The sequence below is a fragment of the Melospiza melodia genome, unplaced genomic scaffold (genome assembly GCF_035770615.1).
Source record: "Melospiza melodia melodia isolate bMelMel2 unplaced genomic scaffold, bMelMel2.pri scaffold_55, whole genome shotgun sequence".
Lineage (NCBI taxonomy): Eukaryota > Metazoa > Chordata > Aves > Passeriformes > Passerellidae > Melospiza > Melospiza melodia.
The window spans coordinates 1,936,106-1,942,601 of NW_026948799.1; the positions used below are offsets into that span (position 1 = coordinate 1,936,106).

A 6,496-nucleotide genomic window follows, 5' to 3' on the forward strand; every position below is an offset into this window, starting at 1 on the left:
ATTTGAATCCACCTTTGTCATCCTCACAGGCTGTTCTTGTTCTGCCCTCAGTCTCCACTGAACCCAGGACTTCCAGTTCCCAGACAGTGATCATGTTCTTGGGGCCTCCAAATCCCATCCTGGGAGATCTCTGGGCCTACTCAAAGGTGCTCAGCCCTGGAGATGTGATTTAAGTCCAGGAATTGCTGAGTACATTTTTGCCCAAGATTGTATTGGGGAATATAATACAGAATAATACACTGTATCTTTTAAGTGACTGAGGGCAGATTTAGATTTTCTGTAAGGATGAAATATTTTTTGATGATGGTGGCAGGACACTGGCAAAGGCTGCCCTCAGAATTGAAACCCCATCACTGGATGTGTTTAAGGTCAGGGACTTTGTACAACCTGAACAAGTGAAGGTGTTCCTGGGTAATGGGAGTTTTACCAGAGACTCTTTTTGGTCTCTTCAAACTCAAACCATTTTACACTTCTTTGGTTCTTATATCCCAACTGCTTCTCCACAGGGCTGCAAATACCTATGCACACCCTGCCAGCATTTTAATGTGGCCTAATTGCCAACACTTCCCTAAAAAGGAAAGAATTGCCATATTAGGGACATGAATTGCCATGTTTATGGAGGAATCATTAAAAGCCCCAAAAGTAAAGAAACTGAAAGGAAGGACCAAAATCTCAGTGTGAAAGATTCACCAAGTGGGATATTGGCAGAGACTCTGATGGTGACCTCCCAGCTGAGGATGGGGGTTTCTGTCTTGGGGTCTGAGTATCAGGATGGAAGGTCGCTCCCAGGAGGAGTCCCTGTGCATTTTCCTCCCCCATGGCTCTGCCCTTCCTGATCCAGCAGCTGTGGGGCAGCAGAGCGGGGGCAGTGCAGGGACAGGCCTGGTTCTGACAGGGCTGTTGTGGTTTAGGAATGGTGCTCCCAATTTACTACACCTACTACCAAGACCACATGTCGCCCCAGATTTATATTCCCACCATTGCCCCCCCACACCACAGAGGCTTTGCCTGGCCTGGCCCTGATTGATCTCAGCCCATGTTTCACAGTCAGGGATAGCCTGGAGATGGTGTCCAGGGTTCACCCTTGTGTGGCCAGTCCAGACCCACCTGAGGCACTTTAATCCTGGCCGCCCCATCCTCCTGTCTGTTGTTGTGATGCTCTTCAGTGCCCAACTCTTGGGCATGTGAGCATCCACAGGAGGGAGTTTCACAGCCAACTTCTTCCCCAGACAGAGATGTCTTACCCCAGTCCAGCAGCCCAGCTGGGTTTCCCTCTGTGCTCCCAACTGTCCTTTTTCCATGGTTCCAGCCACCCCAGAGAGCATCTCCTACCATCCCTGAGTCAGTGCAGAGGTGCAGCACTGGCCATTTCTCTCGCTCAGAGCTCCAGGGATGGTCCCAGTGCTGCAGTGACTGCAGGAAAGGGGACCCCACAATGGGACATTTCTTGGTCAGATACAGTCAGGAAGAGTGACAAACTGTCTGTGACTCGGGTTTTGGCCTGGCAGCCCCCGCCGTGGTTTGCAGGGAGCTGCAGTGTGGCTCGGCCCTGGCTGTACCCGGCAGTGCTGGCCTGGGAGAAGGTGTTGGTGCCAGCTGGCCCAGGGAGCTGCAGCGTGTGGGGAACAAATCCCTCCTGGCCTCCTGCCCCAGGGTGGCACTGCAGGGCCTCATGGAGCCAAGGGGCCATTGTAGCTCTTCAGGACCCCAAGGAATTAAGGGGACTCTTTGGACATTGTGGGGCCTTGTGCGACTGAGGCCACTTTAGAACCAAGGGGCCACTGTGAAACTACAGGGCCTTGTGGAACTGACACTGAAATCACCCAAAAAGAAACTTTCTAACACAGTTTGAGTATCAAAAAGCATTCATTTTTATTGCAGCACTGATCACTTGGAGGATCCTTCCTCCATTCAAGTGCTCCAAACATCATGCGAACAGAGGTTTTATGACACACACAAGTTCCATATTTATGAGCTATAGAGGTTTTATGACACACACAAGTTCCATATTTATGAGCTATTCCTCTGTGATGCTCTACATCTGGCCTGTAGGCCACACAGTATAAATAATTCCAGCTTCATAAGTGATTTATTATATAATTACCTTGCTTATGTAATTCGACCAGTAAGAGCAGGCCCAGACCACTGGAGACTCAGGCTGCTATTGGCTGGTTAGCTGAGTAGTAACTGGCTCAGCCAATGAGGATTACCTTCATGGGCCTTCTTATCTGTATAAATAAGTTAGCTCTCAATAAAGCTGCCTGTTGCTGCATGAGCATGTACAGTCTAGTCACTTGTCTCCACGGGCAGGAGTTACTCCACTCTCAGGCATGCAGAGTGCTGCCAAAACCTGGCACCACTGAGCACCAGGACGGCCTTGCTGGTGCCAGGAAAGCTCAGCAGCACCTTTCTCTCCCAGCAGCATAACACTGGCACAGGCACTGAGCAGCCACGGGCAGCTGACTACTGCTGGGAGACAAAAACCCCAAAACTGGGAGGTTTAGAGGGCAGAAAAAACGTGGAGGCACTTTTCTGATGATGCCTACTCTCATCAAGGCTTCATCCAGCAAGAGGAATAGATAAGCTAAACTTATTTCTGGATAAACCATGCTATTTCCACCCTGAGGACCTGAGGCTACCACAGGAGCCAGCAGAGGCCTTTTAGACAGCAAAACATTTTTGCCCATTTTCCCAGGCTGGCTCACGGTCACACTTCACCCATGTGGCTCCAGAGCTCTTGCTGTGTCCCACGGGCAGGTTATCCCTTCACATCTGCTCTCGCAGGCTCCAGTGCCCTCCCGGAGCGCCTCCCCGGCTGTCCCAGCACAGCTCAGCTCGGGGTTCCACACGCGATGGGGCCGGGGCACCTCAGAGCTGCTCCTTCGGGTGGGTCACCACCATCGGTCATCGGCTGAAGGCCTAAAGAGAGGACAGCAGAAACATCACAAATAAGCCATTATTCCATCTGTATTCACAAAGCTCAACAGCAGCGGCCTGGCTTGTGGCAGAGGAAAAAAGCCAGCACACCGAGCGAAAGGCTGAGGAATTAATGCTGAACCGCACAGCCGAGCAACATCCCCAGTCGCCCGGCCGAACAGCTAAATAGGAGACAGTGAGTATTTCAGGTGGCGCCTTCCTGCCCCGGAGCCCCGGTCTCCAGCCCCGCTGCCACCGCCACCCGCGCCCTGTACCCGCCCCTCCCCCCTCACCTCATGGCGGCGGTGGCCCCTCATGGCGAGGGAGCTCGGCCCGCCAGAGCCGCTCCTTGCCCTCATAGCGGCGAGCTGAAGGAGCCCAGCCCGCCAGAGCTGCTCCTTGCTCTCATGGCGGCGAGCTGAAGAAGCCCAGCCTGCCAGAGCTGCTCCTTGCTCTCATGGCGGCGAGCTGAATGAGCCCAGCCCGCCAGAGCTGCTCCTTGCCCTCATGGCGAGGGAGCCCGGCCCGCCAGAGCCGCTCCTGGCCCTTATGGCGGCGAGCTGAAGAAACCCAGCCCGCCAGAGCCGCTCCTGGCCCTTATGGCGGCGAGCTGAAGAAGCCCAGCCCCCCAGAACTGCTTCATCTCCACATGGCGGCGGGGGCAGAAAAGGAGCAGGTCAGGCCACGCTGCCGAGGTGATTCCACAGTCATCGCCCCGCTCGCTTCGGCCGCTCCCCCCGGGGCGGGGAAAAACCCTCGGTAATCAGGCACTGGGAGGGACTTTAAGATGGTCTCGTCCCACTCCCTGCCATGGGCAGGTACACCTTCCACTGTCCCAGGTTGCTCCAGTCCCTGTCCGACCTGGCCTTGGACACTTCCAGCATCCCTGACAGAGCCGGAGCAGGAACACGATCTGTGGAGCTGGGAGAACTGAACTCTAGCACCGGCTCATGGGAAGCAGAGGGCTGGTGAGCTGACGTGTCCCACTTCGGGCACAGGAGGTAGAAGTGTCAGCTCAGAAACAGCTGCCAGCAACAAAAATCCAGCCCTGAAATAAGCAGAGAAAAAGCTGTGGTACTGCCAAGTGCCTTGCTGGGAGAAGCACAATTCCACACCTTCCCTGGCCTCCACTCGATGCTGTAACATCAGCCCAGTGCTCTGTGTATCCATGTCTGGGCACAGCAGTGTAACTGTAACTCCCTCGCTGGGGATCCATTCAAAGGAAGTTTTTCTCTGGGCTTTGTGCTCCATTGGAGACACTTGAAGGCCTTTCCAGAAAGCCTGGCATCCCTCCCCCATGCTCCTAATGTGCTTATGCTCTCAGAGCTCAGCAGTGAACTCAGCTGGAGCTGTGCCTTGCCTCAGGCAATCATCCACTCCAGCTCTGTCTTCTTCAAATGTTTCATGGTCTATTTTCAGCCCAAGCAGGCAGATATTCTTCCTGGATGTGGGGTGCTCCTCTCCAGCTCAGCCTGATCCTGCCTTGTCCTGGGAAGCTCTGGGCTTGTTGTGCCCAGGACACTGCTGTGTGCAGGGACAAAGGCTGGTGCTGAGCAGAAGGAGCTCGGTGCTTCCCCTGTCACTGATGAACCTGGTGAGGAACAGGTTTCCCAGCTATGCCCAGTGCAGCACAGCAAAACCTGTCTGGGGGAGAGACAGGTAAGAGCAGACACAGAACACTTCATGTTCTTGTTCCTGGGGGTCTCGCTGCCCATGGCCAAGGGCACGTGCCCACACAGGCATGGATGATGACTCTGCCAAGACCCTAAGCCACAGCTTCAGTTTAGAACTGTTTAATTCATTAGCCCAGCATGGGGCCCAAATTAATATGCTTTGTCTCTTTAATAAGACATTTTCAGCAGGACTGGGGAGATACTTCAAAAGCTTCCTGAATGCCAAATACCAGAACTCAGCAACTCTCAGTGCCAGGACCAGTCTCTCACTTCCCAGTACAGATTCCCTCTGTGTGCACAGCTTTTTCTCTACTTGCTGGCCTTGGAGGGGGGCTCAAACAAAGGCCTGCACATCATTTGTGAACTTTGGGTGAAAAGCATCAAACCAGATGAAACACAGCAGAGCCGCTCTGCCATGGGGGTGAAGCCCTTTTCTGTCACAGGAATGTGCTCTCTGCATTAGCTGCAGCCAGTCCCTGTTGTTCATCTTGGCTTGCTGACAACTAAACAGAGCCTCCTTTTCTCCTGCAAGTGTCGTGGCAAGGCCTGAAAGGACTGAGAAGCTTTGTTCCAAGCCAGATTAGAGATATGAGTTACTACAAAACAAAAGCCCAGCAAGCCTCCTGGAGAGTTCCTCTAGTCTAGACACAGCCTCCCCTGAGCTCCCTGCATCCCAGCACAGCCCTGCAGCTTGTGTTCAGAGCAACTCAACTGGCTCCAGAAGCCTGGTTAACCTCTGCCGAGTGAATGTTCAGTTGCAGCATAAAGGAGGAATCACATCTGAGTGATTTTGCTCCCATAAATTAGCAGGATGGGTTAAACCAGGACATGAGCACTGTCTGCTGGCACAGTGCATCCACTCAAGAGATCTGCACTGGCATGGAGCTGTAGTGCTTCAAAAGACGTGTGCTCCAAGCCTGGGGTGGGACATCCCCCATGTAGCTGATGTCTGCAGCTCCTGTGGCAGCAAGGGAGATCCTTTACTGTCACCTCAGCCCTGAACACACCCGTGCCCAGGGCTCACTGCCTGCCCCCCGTCACTGCTCAGCTCTGGCACTGCAGGGCTGCTACTGTGATCCTTCTTACCAATCTGATTTTGGCTCAACGCCATTTGGCCACACTGTCAGTCACTGGAGAAAAAGACAGAGTAGTACTGTGGGAAGAGGAAGAAAATTCAGTAAACCTATGGAAGAAAAGATCTGTGGATGTACATCATCATTTACCATGGTGGTCACCTCCAGCCCCACAGCCAAGCACGTTCAGGCTTTGGTGAGAAGAACTTTTATCCCCCTGGTGTCTGTCATGGCTGGGGCCCGTGATGATGACACCTCATGGGTGTTGGTTCTTGCACTGCCCTGTGAGTGACACCAGCCTTGCTTGGCTCCCACACAGCAGAAGGCAGGGCAGCCATGGCCTCGATGGTGCCTTTTCCTCTTTGAGGTGCTGCACCCAGGTCAGGGATACCCCACACATGAGCACAGACTGGGAGAAGAGCTCATTGACCAGCAAAGAAGGACTTGGAGGACATAATGGATGAAAAGCTGGACATGAGCCAACAGTGGCAGCCCAGAAACTCCCCTGTGCTGGGCTGCACCCACAGAGGAGTGGGCAGCAGGTGAGGGGGGGATGGTCCCCCTCTATTCTGCCCTTGTGAGATACCCCTGCAGAGCTGCTCCAGCATCAGAAGGACCTGGAGCTGTTGGAGCAAGTCCAGAGAGGCCATGGAGATGCTCCCAGGATTGGAGCCCCTCTGCCGTGGAGCCAGGCTGGGAGAGCTGGGGGTGCTCACCTGGACAAAAGAAGGCTCCAGGGAGAGCTCAGAGCCCCTTCCAGGGTCTAAAGGGGCTCCAGGAGAGCTGGAGAGGGACTGGGGACAAGGGATGGAGGGACAGGACACAGGGAATGGC

General features: G+C 54.1%; 1 pseudogene; it reads right to left on the reverse strand.

Moving 5' to 3' along the window:
* Positions 1 to 2,293: 2,293 nt before the first annotated feature.
* Positions 2,294 to 2,474, reverse strand: LOC134413905 (small nucleolar RNA SNORA74; annotated as a pseudogene).
* Between the last annotated feature and the right edge of the window lie 4,022 nt (positions 2,475 to 6,496).